At 58.3% G+C, this 14,356-nt stretch overlaps 2 protein-coding genes and 1 long non-coding RNA gene across 4 annotated transcripts in view; all 3 read left to right on the forward strand.

Moving 5' to 3' along the window:
• LOC310920013 (uncharacterized protein) overlaps positions 1-14,356 on the forward strand; it is a 44,065-nt gene that overhangs the window by 26,557 nt on the left and 3,152 nt on the right. The window lies entirely within an intron of this gene.
• Positions 1-14,356, forward strand: part of LOC310920015 (interferon alpha-inducible protein 27-like protein 2A) — a 46,228-nt gene that overhangs the window by 4,024 nt on the left and 27,848 nt on the right.
• Positions 1,580-3,209, forward strand: LOC310919798. Its single transcript, XR_014591866.1, has 5 exons — positions 1,580-1,662; positions 1,836-1,896; positions 2,157-2,201; positions 2,489-2,518; positions 2,972-3,209. It is a non-coding gene; the product is annotated as an uncharacterized lncRNA (long non-coding RNA).

Raw genomic sequence — 14,356 nt, forward strand, 5'->3', positions numbered from 1 at the left:
AGGGAGGGCAGGGAGCTGGGCTGTGCTGGGTGGGAACACGGGGCTGTACCCTGGGCTTACTCTGAAGCCAAAGCAGCCTTTCAACTCCTCACTGGTCTGAATGTGCCCAGACTGTGGGATAGGGATCAATCCCAATGTGGTGGGAAGGTCCAGGACCTGCTGGGGTCGGGGTCACGGCTGAGGGCATCAGGGGCTGTGCAGGCAGGTGTCTGCTCTGTGGCAAGAACTCCACTGGTCCAGTGTCAGCAGTGGCCAGAGGTGGAAAAGAAGAGCAGAAAGGGGTTGGATGTGCTCAGGGAGCAGAGCTCACTGCAGGCCAACTCTCTGGCACAGACTGAGGAGACCCTTGCTGGAGAGACATTGCTGGCTGTCCCTGCCTCGTGCTTGTCCATCAGCAGGAGGCCTCGATGCTTCTGGGACATGACACTCCTTTCTTTATAGGGGAAAAAGAAACAGACCAACCTTCAAGCAGCAGCCAAAGCCAAAGCCATGCTGTCCAGAGAACTCTTCATTACCACCGCCCGTGATCAGAAGCAGATTTGCTTCCTTCCAAGCAGCCTGACTTGTGTCTTCCCACTGCTGGAAATGGGAAGCCCCTGCTGACCCCCAGTTGCCCCTTTAGCAGACTTGGATTGCCTTGAGCCATCAATGCTTTGAAAGCCTAATAAAAGTGCATTGCTGGTGTGGGTGTGTGTGTTTGATGCTTGGTGTGTGTCATGGCTCAGGTACCTGCCTGTATGTTTATTACGACGCCGGGCAGCGTGCGGGATAGCTCCCAGAAACACACGCGCAATTTACAGATCATCACAGGGCCTTTTATCTACAGGAGTATTGAATACACAAACTACAAATGCATATTCATAGCTCTGATACCTCCCATTCCCCGCTTCGTATGGTAATTAGCCCAAAAAGCCACCAAGCATGCGTAGTTTGTTCTTTGAAATACGTCGATGGTCTTTTTAATGGGGTGGGGTCCCAAAATGATGAAGTAAGATTGTCTTCCTCAGCTCTGACTTTTTAACCTTTAGGGTTCGTGACAGCTAAATCCTTATCAGTTCCTTCAGTCTGGCTTCTGTTAGCAAAAGGGAAGTCCTAGCTACATTATCTCAGCACTATCTATTTTGACTACAGTCTTCAATGCCTCACCCTATCTCGATCTTTCCGGCAGCCATTGACATCAGAGAACAACAGACACACAAAAGGTTGGTGGTGTGGGGCGCTGCGGTTCTGTGAGAGTGTTTGGGGACAGCAACCTTTCTCTGAGGGGGGGCAATAACGGGGGACTGCTCACCTTGGTGCACTGGTTTAGAGAGGGGGGTAAGATAAAATTGAGTTGCAGGCTGTGGGATGCCATGGTAGTCCAGAGAAGCTTATCTCCCCTGACCCTGGGAAGAAAAGCCACATGGCAGATGCCTTAGGAAGAGTAAACTGCTGGAAGCTTCCACACACCCCAACACATGATCACCCTTTAGAAGATCAAGAAAGTGTGTCACTGATGTGGCAATGTCTGATAGGTCATGTAATGAAAATAACCATATAAGGAAACCATACTGGGTCTGAAGAATGATTTAAAAACCAGCTCCTTCCTCTTGATACATGTTGCAATTTCCGTGTGGGTCTGAGTCTGCACCTCCTTTAGTTACACACCGACGGAGCAGCCAGGTAGCCCTGGGCAGAGCAGGAGCCTGGGGTGGGGCTGAGAGGTCTCTTCTTTCTGGGGTGGCTGGAGTCTCCTGGGTGGGAGAGGGGTGGCTCGGTGTGACCATGCAAGGTGGCAAAGCCCCGCTTATCCCACCCAGTGCCTCGGATAAAAATCTTGTTCTTGCTTCCCAAAGGACCAGGCTTAGAACAGACTCATCGCAGCTGTCACTGTCCCATCTCCCCAGCCGACAATGTGTAAGTTGGGGGGCTTGTGGGGCCAGGGGCACAGGACCCACAGTGGGACTGTGTGGACAATGCACGGAGAACCTGGGGTTTGTCCCTTCTCCCCTTTCCTCCCGAGTGTCTGCAGGGCTGAAGGAGGGTGGACCTGGGGGAGCTGCTGCTGCCACCGGGCCCCTGCTCTGCCCGGCACAGGGCGCTGGGTTTGAGCCGGGAGGAGCTTTAGTGCCTCACTCTTGTCCCTCTGTCATTTTCCTCCTCATCCTTATATACAGTTCCGGTCATAATCCTTTTGGGAATCGCTGTAGGAGCTGCCGTCGGTAAGAGTTTGGCACGGGATGAGCAGTGTTTGGGTTCATTTGTGGTGCTGCTGAGAGGGAAGGGGCAGCACTGGCCCCTGCCTGGAATTCTGCCTGTCCCCGCTGCTGCAGCCCTGCACACTGTTCCTCTCCTGCCGCCCATGGGGTGTCCCCGTCCCTGCACCCCCAGCCCTCCCTCCCTGCTCTGCTCCCTGGGGGCTTCTGGGGGGAGGCCGTTTCTGGTGTTAGGGGCAGGGGGAGATGTGGGTCACAGAGAGCACCCTAACACTGCTCTGTCCTCCCTGCAGAAATAGTGCGTCGCACCCAGAATGCTCAAGGTGGGTATTTAAGTATTGGTGAGTGGGGAGGGCAGGGAGCTGGGCTGTGCTGGGTGGGAACACGGGGCTTACTTGGAAGCCAAAGCAGCCCTTCAACTCCTCACTGCTCTGAATGTGCCCACACTGTGGGGTAGGGATCAATCCCAATGTGGAGGGAAGAGCCAGGACCTGCTGGCATCGGGGTCAGGGCTGAGGGCATCAGGGGCTGTGCAGGCAGGTGTCTGCTCTGTGGCAACAACTCCACTGGTCCAGTGGCAGCAGTGGCCAGAGGCAGAAAGGGAGAGAAGAAAGGGGTTGGATGTGCTCAGGGAGCAGAGCTCACTGCAGGCCAACTCTCTGGCACAGACTGAGGAGACCCTTGCTGGAGAGACATTGCTGGCTGTCCCTGCCTCGTGCTTGTCCATCAGCAGGCAGCCTCGATGCTTCTGGGACATGACACTCCTCTCTTTATAGGGGAAAAAGAAACAGACCAACCTTCAAGCAGCAGCCAAAGCCAAAGCCGTGCTGTCCAGAGAAGAACTCCTGACTACCACTACCAGTGATCAGAAGCACATTTCCTTCTTTCCAAGCAGCCTGACTTGTGTCTTCCCACTGCTGGAAATGGGAAGCCCCTGCTGACCCCAAGCTTCCCCTTTAGCAGACTTGGATTGCCTTGAGCCATCAATGCTTTGAAAGCCTAATAAAAGTGCATTGCTGGTGTGGGTGTGTGTGGTGATCCTTGGTGTGTGTCATGGCTCAGGTACCTGCCCCACACCTGGGCATTTGCTGTGCTCCAGCAAGGGCTTGCAGCAGGCAGCGTTTGCAGCCTTGCTCCCTGTCCCCCTGCACAGCCAGGGGCTGCTGAGCCCTGAGCCCTGAGAGCCCTGGCAGTCCCTGGCACCGCGGCAGTGCTACAGCAAATCCTCAGGGCAGCAGGGCACTGCACTGCAGGGCCGGCAGAGCCCCAGGGCTGAAGTGGGTGCATCTGTGCAGCCTCGGGCTCAGGACACCCACTCACATTGACCTGGGCTGGGACAGGGCTGCTGCTGCTGCCAGACACGCTCTGCCCCACTGCTCCTGCAGGGCTGGGGACTTGTCTTGGGTCCTGGGAGCCGTGTCTGGGCTCCTCAGGGTGGGGTCACTGGGGATGAGCCATGCAGGAGCTCCTGTGGAGGAGCTGGAGGAACATCCTGGGGGGAGCATGGCTGTGCTGGCAGACACAGTGGTGGCTCACAGAGGTGGTTGGAGTCTCAGAGGGGGAGATTGAGCTGTGAGTCTGTTGCCTGTGGGTGCAGGGCCAGTGATATGGGGCTGTGTTTGGCACCCGGGGGCTCCTTGCAGGGAGCTGTGGGTCCTGTGCCAGGGCTCCCGGTGCTGTCACGGCAAAGGAGGTGGGCAGGGCCGTGGGGCTGTGGGAGGTGGGTGCCCCCCTGTGCTGGCCCAGCTGCACCAACCTTCAACCACTGCTCTGGCACAGGGACAGATGTGGGGATGTGGAGTTTGAGGGTCCTGGGGGGGTGAAGGGGGGAAGAGGAATGCGTTGTGTGGGTGCAGGGAGCAGGAGAAAGGGCGGTGCAAGTTGGGGCTGTGGCTGGTTTTTGGGGCTGATGGACAGGAGGCAGGTGGAGCAGCTGCAGCTCTGCTCTCAGACTGCCCGGGACCCTCACCAGATCCACGGGATTTCACTGTTCTAGAAAACCCCGTGAAGGCCCAGGAGCCCTGGCACAGGCCTGAGGAGCCCCGGCCCTGCTCCTCCTTCCCCATCAGCTCCCACACCTCCCATCCGGGGCGAAAGGGCTCCCTGGGGGACACCGCAGGGTCCGAAACTCGAGGGCAGGAGAATCGCAGCCATTTATTAGTGAAGACAACATCATCAGGAGGAAAAGTGAAACTCAAAATCAGTCCTAGGACTTATCGAAAATCACCTGACCTCCCGGTCATACCCCAGCTGGATTTTAGCGGCAGCCCTCGGCTCTGCAGAGCACAGTAGAAACAGCCTGGAGTGCCGCGGTCCCGAGGTGGGTGTTTGGGGACAGCACCTTTCTCTGAGATCGGGACAATAACGGGGGCTGCTCATCTCACTGCACCAGCAGAGCAGCCACCGAGCCCTGGGCTGGGCAGGAGCCTGGACTGGAGCTGAGGGGTCTCTTGTGAGGGGAGGGGGCAGCCTGTGGGGTGGGAAAGGAGTCGCTGGGGGTGATCTTGCAGGGCAGCAGAGCCTTTCGTGCCCCTCCTGCTGCCCAAGATAAAAATCTGCTTCTTGCTTTCCAAAGTACCAGGCTTAGAGCAGTCTCATCGCAGCTCTCGCTTCTGCCCAGCCGACCATGAGTAAGTTGGGGGGATCGCGGGGTCGGAGGTGCGGGACCAACAGAGGGACTGAGGGAGCGGGGCACGGGGACTCTGGGGTTTGTCTCTTCTCCCCTCTCCTCCTGAGTGTCTGCAGGGCTGATGAGGGGTGGACCTGGGGGAGCTGCTGCTCCAGGGCCCCTGCCCTGCCCAGCACAGGGCACTGGGCTCCAGCCGGGAGGAGCTTCAGTGCCCAAACTCCTGTCCTTCTGCCATTTGCCTTCTCATCCTTACATACAGTTCCGGTCATAATCCTTTTGGGCGTCACCGTAGGAGCTGCAGCTGTCGGTAAGAGTTTGGCACGGGATGAGCAGCGTTTGGGTTCATTTGTGGTGCTGCTGAGAGGGAAGGGGCAGCACTGGCCCCTGCCTGGAATTCTGCCTGTCCCCGCTGCTGCAGCCCTGCACACTGTTCCTCTCCTGCCGCCCATGGGGTGTCCCCGTCCCTGCAGCCCCAGCCCTCCCTCCCTGCTCTGGTCCCTGGGGGCTTTTGGGGAGGCTGGTTCTGGTGCTGGTGTCAGGGGGAGATGTGGGTCACAGAGAGCACCCTAACACTGCTCTGTCCTCCCTGCAGCAGCAGCAGCAAAGATGCAAATGAGGGATGTTATTGTGATTCCCAAAGGTGTGTATTTCTGTATTGGTGAATTTGGTGAATAGGGAGGGCAGGGAGCTGGGCTGTGCTGGGTGGGAACACGGGGCTGTACCCTGGGCTTACTCTGCAGCCAAAGCAGTCCTTCAACTCCTCACTGGTCTGAATGTGCCCAGACTGTGGGATTGGGATCAATCCCAATGTGGTGGGAAGAGCCGGGACCTGCTGGGGTTGGGGTCAGGGCTGAGGGCATCAGGGGCTGTGCAGGCAGGTGTCTGCTCTGTGGCAACAAATCCTGTGTCCAGTGGCAGCAGTGGCCAGAGGCGGAAAGGAAGAGCAGAAAGGGGTTGGATGTGCTCCTGGAGCAGAGTTCACTGCAGGCCAACTCTCTGGCACAGACTGAGGAGACCCTTGCTGGAGAGACATTGCTGGCTGTCCCTGCCTCGTGCTTGTCCATCAGCAGGAGGCCTCGATGCTTCTGGGACTTGACACTCCTCTCTTTATAGGTGGGAACCAAAGCCATACTGGCCAGAGAAGAAATCCTGACTACCACTACCAGTGATCAGAAGCAGATTGGATTCCTTCCAAACAGCCTGATTCATGTCTTCCCAATGCTGGAAATGGAAATGCCCTGTTGACCCCCAGCACCCCCTTTAACAGATTTGGATTGCCTTGAGCCATCAATGCTTTGAAAGCTTAATAAAAGTGCATTGCAGGTGTGGATGTGTGTGGTGATGCTTGGTGTGTGTGTTTGGTCACTGGTGCCAAGCCAAGCTGGAGCTCCTGGGGTGCTGGAGGAACATTCTGGGGGCACCATGGCTGAGGTGGCAGCCAGAGTAGTCTCTTACAGCAATGACTGGCATCTTGGGGCTGACATTGAGCACTGACTCTGCTGCCTGTGTGTGCAGTGAGCAGGGCCAGTGATGTGGGGCTGTGCTTGGCCCCCGGAGGCTCCTTGCAGGGAGCTGTGGGTCCTGTGCCAGGGCTCCCGGTGCTGTCACGGCAAAGGAGGTGGGCAGGGCCGTGGGGCTGTGGGAGGTGGATGCCCCCCTTTGCTGGCCCAGCTGCACCAACCTTCAACCACTGCTCTGGCACAGGGACAGATGTGGGGATGTGGAGTTTGGGGGTCCTGGGGGTGAAGGGGTGCAGGGGAACGAGTTGTGTGGGTGCAGGGGGCAGGAGAAAGGGCGGTGCAAGTTGGGGCTTTGGCTGGGTTTTGGGGCTGATGGACAGGAGGCAGGTGGAGCAGCTGCAGCTCTGCTCTCAGACTGCCCGGGGCCCTCACCAGATCCATGGGGTTTCACGGGTCGGGAACAGCCCCGTGAAGGCCCAGGAGCCCTGGCACAGGCCTGAGGAGCCCCGGCCGGCTCCTCCTTCCCCATCAGCTCCCACACCTCCCGTCCGGGGCGAAAGGGCTCCCTGGGGGACAGCCCCAGGCTCCGATTCCGAGGACGGGAGAGCTCCAGCCCCGCTCTAACAGAGGCAGGAACATCAAGAGTTACGGAGAAAGTGAAACAGAGCGAGCGATTTCAAATTCTCGGTAATCATCTGAGCCACCTCTGTCCTCTCTTGCCAGACCTTTCCGGCAGACTTTGGCCCCTCAGAGATAACGGACAAAAAAGAGTTTGGTGGTGTGGGGTGCTGCACGCCCGCGGTGGGTGTTTGGGGACAGCACTTTCTCTGAGGAGGGGACAGTACCAGGGGGGTCTCATCTCGCTGCACTGGCAGAGCAGCCTCCGAGCCCTGGGCTGGGCAGGAGCCTGGACTAGGATAAGAGGGTTCTCTTTAGAGGAGACCGGGAGTCCTGCTGGGTGGGAGAGGGTGGCTGGGGACGGTCTTGCAGGGCACCAGAGCCCCTCAGGCCCCTCTTGCTGCCCAAGATATAAATCGTGTTCTTGCTTCCCAAAGGACCAGGCTTCGAGCCGACTCCTCGCAGCTCTCGCTGCCTCCCCAGGCCACCATGGGTAAGTTGGGGGCTCGTGGGTCAGGGTCGGGGGACCCAGAGTGAGACTGTGAGTACCGGGGGGCACAGAGACCGTGGGGTTTGTCCCTTCTCCCCTCTCCTCCCGGGTGTCTGCAGGGCTGAAGGAGGGATGGGCTGGCAGAGCTGATGCTGCCACAGGGTCCTGCCCTGCCCGGCACAGGGCACTGGGCTCCAGCCAGGAAGAGCTTCAGTGCCCACACTCCTGCCCTCCTGTCATTTTCCTCCTTAGCCATCCCTCCAGTTGTCATTGCATTCCTTCTGGGAGCCGGCTTAGGAGCTGCACTTGTAGGTGAGAGTTTGGCACAGGTTGAGTGCTGTTTGGGGTTCACTTGTGTTGCTGAGAGGGAAGGGGCAGCCCTGGCCCCTGCCTGGAATTCTGCCTGTCCCCGCTGCTGCAGCCCTGCACACTGTTCCTCTCCTGCCGCCCATGGGGTGTCCCCGTCCCTGCAGCCCCAGCCCTCCCTCCCTGCTCTGGTCCCTGGGGGCTTTTGGGGGGAGGTCGGTTCTGGTGCTGGTGTCAGGGGGAGATGTGTGTCACAGAGAGCACCCTAACACTGCTCTGTCCTCCCTGCAGGATTGGCAAAGGATCAGACGATTGAACTGAATCTGGGTCCCAATGGTTTACATTTCCGTATTGGTGAGTGGGGAGGGCAGGGAGCTGGGCTGTGCTGGGTGGGAATACGGGGCTGTACCCTGGGCTTACTCTGCAGCCAAAGCAGCCCTTCAACTCCTCACTGCTCTGATTGTGCCCAAACTGTGGGAAAGGGATCAATCCCAATGTGGTGGGAAGAGCCAGGACCTGCTGGGGTCAGGGCTGAGGGCATCGGGGGCTGTGCTGGCAGGTGTCTGCTCTGTGGCAACAACTCCAGTGGTCCACTGGCAGCGGTGGCCAGAGGCAGAAAGGGAGGGCAGAAAGGGCCTGGGTGTGCTCCTGGAGCAGAGCTCACTGCAGGCCAACTCTCTGGCACAGACTGAGGAATCCCTTGCTGGAGAGACATTGCTGGCTGTCCCTGCCTCGTGCTTGTCCATCAGCAGGAGGCCTCGATGCTTCTGGGACATGACTCTCCTCTCTTTATAGGGAAGAAAAAAAAAAAAAAAAAGGATGGTTCTGCAAACAGCAGCCAATGCTTTGATGTTGAGAAGACCTGTTGATTACTACTTACACGGAACAGAAACAGATTTGCTTCCTTCCTGGTTTGCGTCTATCAACTGCCGCACTGAAGACCTGCAGTTGTGCCTTTAACAGATTTGGATTGCCTTGAGCCATCAATGCTTTGAAAGCTCAATAAAAGCACCTTGCTGGTGTGGGTGTGTGTTTGATGCTTGGTGTGTGTCATGGCTCAGGTACCTGCCCCACACCTGGGCATTTGCTGTGCTCCAGCAAGGGCTTGCAGCAGGCAGCATTTGCAGCCTTGCTCCCTGTCCCCCTGCACAGCCAGGGGCTGCCTCCCCCTGAGCCCTGAGAGGCCTGGCAGTCCCTGGCACCCCGGCAGTGCTACAGCAAATCCTCAGGGCAGCAGGGCACTGCACTGCAGGGCCGGCAGAGCCCCAGGGCTGAAGTGGGTGCATCTGTGCAGCCTCGGGCTCAGGACACCCACTCACATTGACCTGGGCTGTGACAGGGCTGCTGCTGCTGCCAGACACGCTCTGCCCCACTGCTCCTGCAGGGCTGGGGACTTGTCTTGGGGCCTGGGAGCCGTGTCTGGGCTCCTCAGGGTGGGCTCACTGGGGATGAGCCATGCAGGAGCTCCTGGGGTGCTGGAGGAACATCCTGCGGGGAGCATGGCTGTGCTGGCAGCCACACTGGTGGCTCACAGAGGTGGTTGGGGTCTCAGGGGGGGAGATTGAGTTGTGAGTCTGTTGCCTGTGGGTGCAGGGCCAGTGATGTGGGGCTGTGTTTGACACCCGGGGGCTCCTTGCAGAGAGCTGTGGGTCCTGTGCCAGGGCTCCCGGTGCTGTCACGGCAAAGGAGGTGGGCAGGGCCGTGGGGCTGTGGGAGGTGGGTGCCCCCCTGTGCTGGCCCAGCTGCACCAACCTTCAACCACTGCTCTGGCACAGGGACAGATGTGGGGATGTGGAGTTTGGGGGTCCTGGAGAGTGAAGGGGGGCAGGAGAAAGGGCGGTGCAGGGTGGGGCTTTGGCTGGTTTTTGGGGCTGCCCGGTGGACAGGAGGCAGGTGGAGCGGCTCCAGCTCTGCTCTCAGACTGCCCGGGGCCCTCACCAGATCCGCGGGGTTTCACCACTTGGGAAAAGCCCCATGAAGGCCCAGGAGCCCCGGCCCGGCGCCTCCTTCCCCATCAGCTCCCACACCTCCCGTCCGGGGCGAAAGGGCTCCCTGGGGGACACCGCAGGGTCCGACACTCGAGGGCAGGAGATTCGCAGCCATTTATTAGTGAAGACAACATCATCAGGAGGAAAAGTGAAACTAAAAATCAGTCCTAGGACTTATCGAAAATCAGCTGATCTCCCGGACACAGCCCAGCTGGATTTTAGCGGCAGCCCTCGGCTCTGCAGAGCACAGTAGAAACAGCCGAGGTTGGTGGCCTGGAGTGCCGCGGTCCCGAGGTGGGTGTTTGGGGACAGCACCTTTCTCTGAGGAGGGACAATAACGGGGGCTGCTCATCTCACTGAACCAGCAGAGCAGCCACCGAGCCCTGGGCTGGGCAGGAGTCTGGGCTGGAAAAAGTGGAGTCTCTTGTGAGGGGAGGGGGAGTCCTGCTGGGTGGGAGAGCGTGGCTGGGGGTGATCGTGCAGGGCAGCAGAGCCTCTCGTGCCCCGCCTCCCTCCCACGACAAAAATCTGGTTCTTGCTTTCCAAAGGACCAGGCTTAGAGCAGACTCATCACAGCTCTGCTTTTGCCCAGACGACCATGGGTAAGTTGGGGGACTCGCTGGTCGGGGACACGGGACCTGCAGTGGGATGGAGGGCTGTGAGGGGACTCTGGGGTTTGTCCCGTCTCCCCTCTCCTCCCGGCTGTCTGCAGGGCTGAAGGAGGGATGGGCTGGCAGAGCTGATGCTGCCACCGGGTCCTGCCCTGTCTGGCACAGGGCACTGGGATCGAGCCGGGAGCAGCTTCAGTTCCCCACTCCTGCCTATCTGACATTTTCTTCCCTAGCCTTACCTCCAATTGCTGTCATATTTCTTCTGGGAGTCGCCGTGGGACTTGTACTTGTAGGTGAGAGTCTGGCATGAGATTAGCAGCGCTCGGCTTCACCTGGGGAGCTGCTGAGAGGGAGGGGACAGCACTGGCCCCTGCCTGGAATTCTGCCTGTCCCCGCTGCTGCAGCCCTGCACACTGTTCCTCTCCTGCCGCCCATGGGGTGTCCCCGTCCCTGCACCCCCAGCCCTCCCTCCCTGCTCTGGTCCCTGGGGGCTTTTGGGGAGGCTGGTTCTGGTGCTGGTGTCAGGGGGAGATGTGGGTCATGGAGAGCACCCTAACTCTGCTCTGTCTTCCCTGCACTGGAAGGAAGGAGACGGACTATGAACGTGGCTATGAACGTGAATGTCGAGGTTGGACATCTCCATGTTGGTGAGTGGGAAGGACAGGAGAGCTGGATGTGCTGATTTGCTTTGAAGCCAAAGCAGCAGTTGAACTCCTCACTGATCTGAATGTGCCCAAACTGTGGGATAGGGATCAATCCCAATGTGGTGGGAAGAGCCAGGACCTGCTGGGGTCGGGGTCAGGGCTGAGGGCATATGGGGCTGTGCAGGCAGGTGTCTGCTCTGTGGCAACAACTCCACTGGTCCACTGGCAGCAGTGGCCAGAGGCAGAAAGGAAGAGCAGAAGGGAGTTGCATGTGCTCAGGGAGCAGAGCTCACTGCAGGCCAACTCTCTGGCACAGACTGAGGAGACCCTTGCTGGAGAGACATTGCTGGCTGTCCCTGCCTCGTGCTTGTCCATCAGCAGGAGGCCTCGATGCTTTTGGGACATGACACTCCTGTCTTTATAGGGAAAATAGAAACAGACCAACCTTCAATCAGCAGCCAAAGCCAAAGCCGTGCTGTCCAGAGAAGAACTCCTGAATACCACTACCAGTGATCAGAAGCACATTTGCTTCTTTCCAAGCAGCCTGATTTGTGTCTTCCCACTGCTGGAAATGGGAATGCCCCGCTGACCCACAGCCACCTTTTTAAGAGATCTGGATTTGCTTGAGCCATCAATGTTTTGAAAGCCTAATAAAAGTGCATTGCTGGTGTGGGGTGTGTGTGGTGATCCTTGGTGTGTGTCATGGCTCAGGTACCTGCCCCACACCTGGGCATTTGCTGTGCTCTAGCAAGGGCTTGCAGCAGGCAGCATTTGCAGCCTTGCTCCCTGTCCCCCTGCACAGCCAGGGGCTGCCTCCCCCTGAGCCCTGAGAGCCCTGGCAGTCCCTGGCACCCCGGCAGTGCTACAGCAAATCCTCAGGGCAGCAGGGCACTGCACTGCAGGGCCGGCAGAGCCCCAGGGCTGAAGTGGGTGCATCTGTGCAGCCTCGGGCTCAGGACACCCACTCACATTGACCTGGGCTGGGACAGGGCTGCTGCTGCTGCCAGACACGCTCTGCCCCACTGCTCCTGCAGGGCTGGGGACTTGTCTTGGGTCCTGGGAGCCGTGTCTGGGCTCCTCAGGGTGGGGTCCCTGGGGATGAGCCATGCAGGAGCTCCTGGGGAGGAGCTGGAGGAACATCCTGGGGGGAGCATGGCTGAGGTGGTGATAGCACAGAGTTAAAATACTTCTAAAAATCACGGGAATTGTGTACAATAGATTCAGGGGAGGTGGAAAGAAAGGTTGTTCCTGGATAGGCCTGGGAAGGAAACCAAAACTACATAGGCCCTCGAAACAAAAGTTAGGTTTTGTCTTTACTAGATCATGTAGAGAAGAAACTGCATCTGCATAATCATCATGATATGTTTGTTAAATGTAATGATTGTTTGGTACTTGAATATGATTATTATTTAATAATCATGAAAATCGATGTTTGGGGGGCCTGATGAAAACTACAAAAATTCATGCAATAGAGCAATATGGGTTTATTAATTAATATGTAGCTATACGACAAAAGGGTACAAAATTTTGAATCCATGTCTGAGTCAGATTTGGGTCTGTATCCTGTACCCCGATTCCCAGAGCTCTTCAATAAAAAGCACCTGCATATTATCATTCTGTGATTATGAGCTTCAGTGCTAACAGTGGTGGCTCACAACAATGCTTGGGGTCTTGGGGGTGGCTTGAGCACTGACTCTGCTGCCCGTGTGTGTAGTGAGCTGGGCCAGTGATGTGAGGCTGTGCTTGGCACCCAGGGGCTCCCTTGCAGGGAGCTGTGGTGCCTGTGCCACTAATACTAGTTAGTGGTACTAATACTGAGCCACTGCAAAGTAGGTGGGCAGGGGCATGGGGGTGTGAGGGGTGGGCAACCCCCTACACAGGCCCAGCTGCACCAACCTTCAACTACTGCTCTGGCACAGGGACAGATGTGGAGTTTGGGAGTCCTGGGGCCTGCAGGAGGGTAGGGAAACATGTTGGTGCATCCTTACCCAATGCAGCAGCAGCATCAGGGGGATCCCCGCCAAGCCAAGAGACAGGGCTGAGCCATTCCCCCAGTGGAATCCCATCTCTGCCATCCATCTGTGCTGGCCCCTGTGGGCTCACAGGACGTGGTCCTTGGCTGTGCCCCCAGCTCCTCACAGGTGCAGCTCCCCAGGTGCCCCCACAGCCCAAACCACTGAGCCTCAGCTGCATCTTGGAGCATCCCCTCACCCACAAAGGGCAGCCAAAACCCCCCAAAACACCAGCCTGAGCACTCTCCAGGTGCCAAGGGGCTCTGGGTCCGAGGCACACATGGGTTGGCCACGGCCCCAAACACAAGGAGCTCGGGGGTGGCTGCAGGCACAGGGGCCATACAGGCAGTGCCTGTGCCTGGGCTGCACCGGGCAGAGGCTGATGATGGGACTGGGGGTGGGCAGAAGGTGCTCCCCACAGTCCCTGTACAAACTCTGCCTTCACCATGGTCACTGGCTCCCATCCAGGCACTGGACGACTTTGTTATAAACTATGTTTGATTCACCTTGTGCCAGGGACAGGTGACAGACTGGGTTCACAAGTGCTGTGTGTCCCGTGCTGTGCTCCATGTGTGACCTCAGGGCTCACCCCAGACTCAGCTGAGTTTCAGTTCCTGTATTGTCTCTATTCCATTCCTCAAATACATGCATTATGCAACAGTGTTGGTAAACAAGGCAGCACAGCATTTCCCCAGCACCCTGAGCTTTGGCATCCCAGGGCAGTGCCAGCAGCATGTCCAGGGCCTGGGGTGCCCATGGGAGCAGAGTCCAGGTCCAGGGGTGCCCTGTGTGGCCCCACTGCCTGCACTGTCCTGGGTGTGGGGACACCTGATGGCAGCAGGGAGGTGAGATCTGGGGATCTGCTCCTCCGTGGGGTGCTCCCCCTTGCTAGGGGGGATGGTGGGGGCCCTGTGCTTAAACCAGGGCAGCTGGGGGGCCCTGGGCTGATTTCTCTTCCTCTTCCTCAGGACTCCTCACAACTGTTGGTCGTTGTCCTGGGGCTGGGCTCAAGTTGATTTTCCTCCCGGGGCTGCTCTGGGGCTGTGCTTTGGGATTGTGCCGAGCCCAGGGCTGATGATACAGAGGTGTTTGGTTAGTGCTGAGCTGGCCCAGAGCCGAGGCCTTTCCTGCCCCTCCCACGGCCACGCTGGGGAGGGATTTGGGGGTGCGGGGCAGGTTGGGAGGAGACCTGACAGCGACAGGTGACCCCAACTGACCAGTGGGATATCCCAGACCGTGTGACATAAAATGAGTGGACAAAGGAGGGGACATTTGCAATGATGGCGTTTCTATTCCTACGGGGTCCTGCTCTCCTGGAGGTGCCGAATCCCTCCCTGCCCACGGGAAGCAGGGAATGAATTCCTGGGTGTGCTTTGCTTGCGTGCACGGCTTTTTCTTTCCCT

This window comes from Zosterops lateralis, assembly GCF_965231275.1.
Source record: "Zosterops lateralis genome assembly, chromosome: 28".
NCBI lineage: Eukaryota > Metazoa > Chordata > Aves > Passeriformes > Zosteropidae > Zosterops > Zosterops lateralis.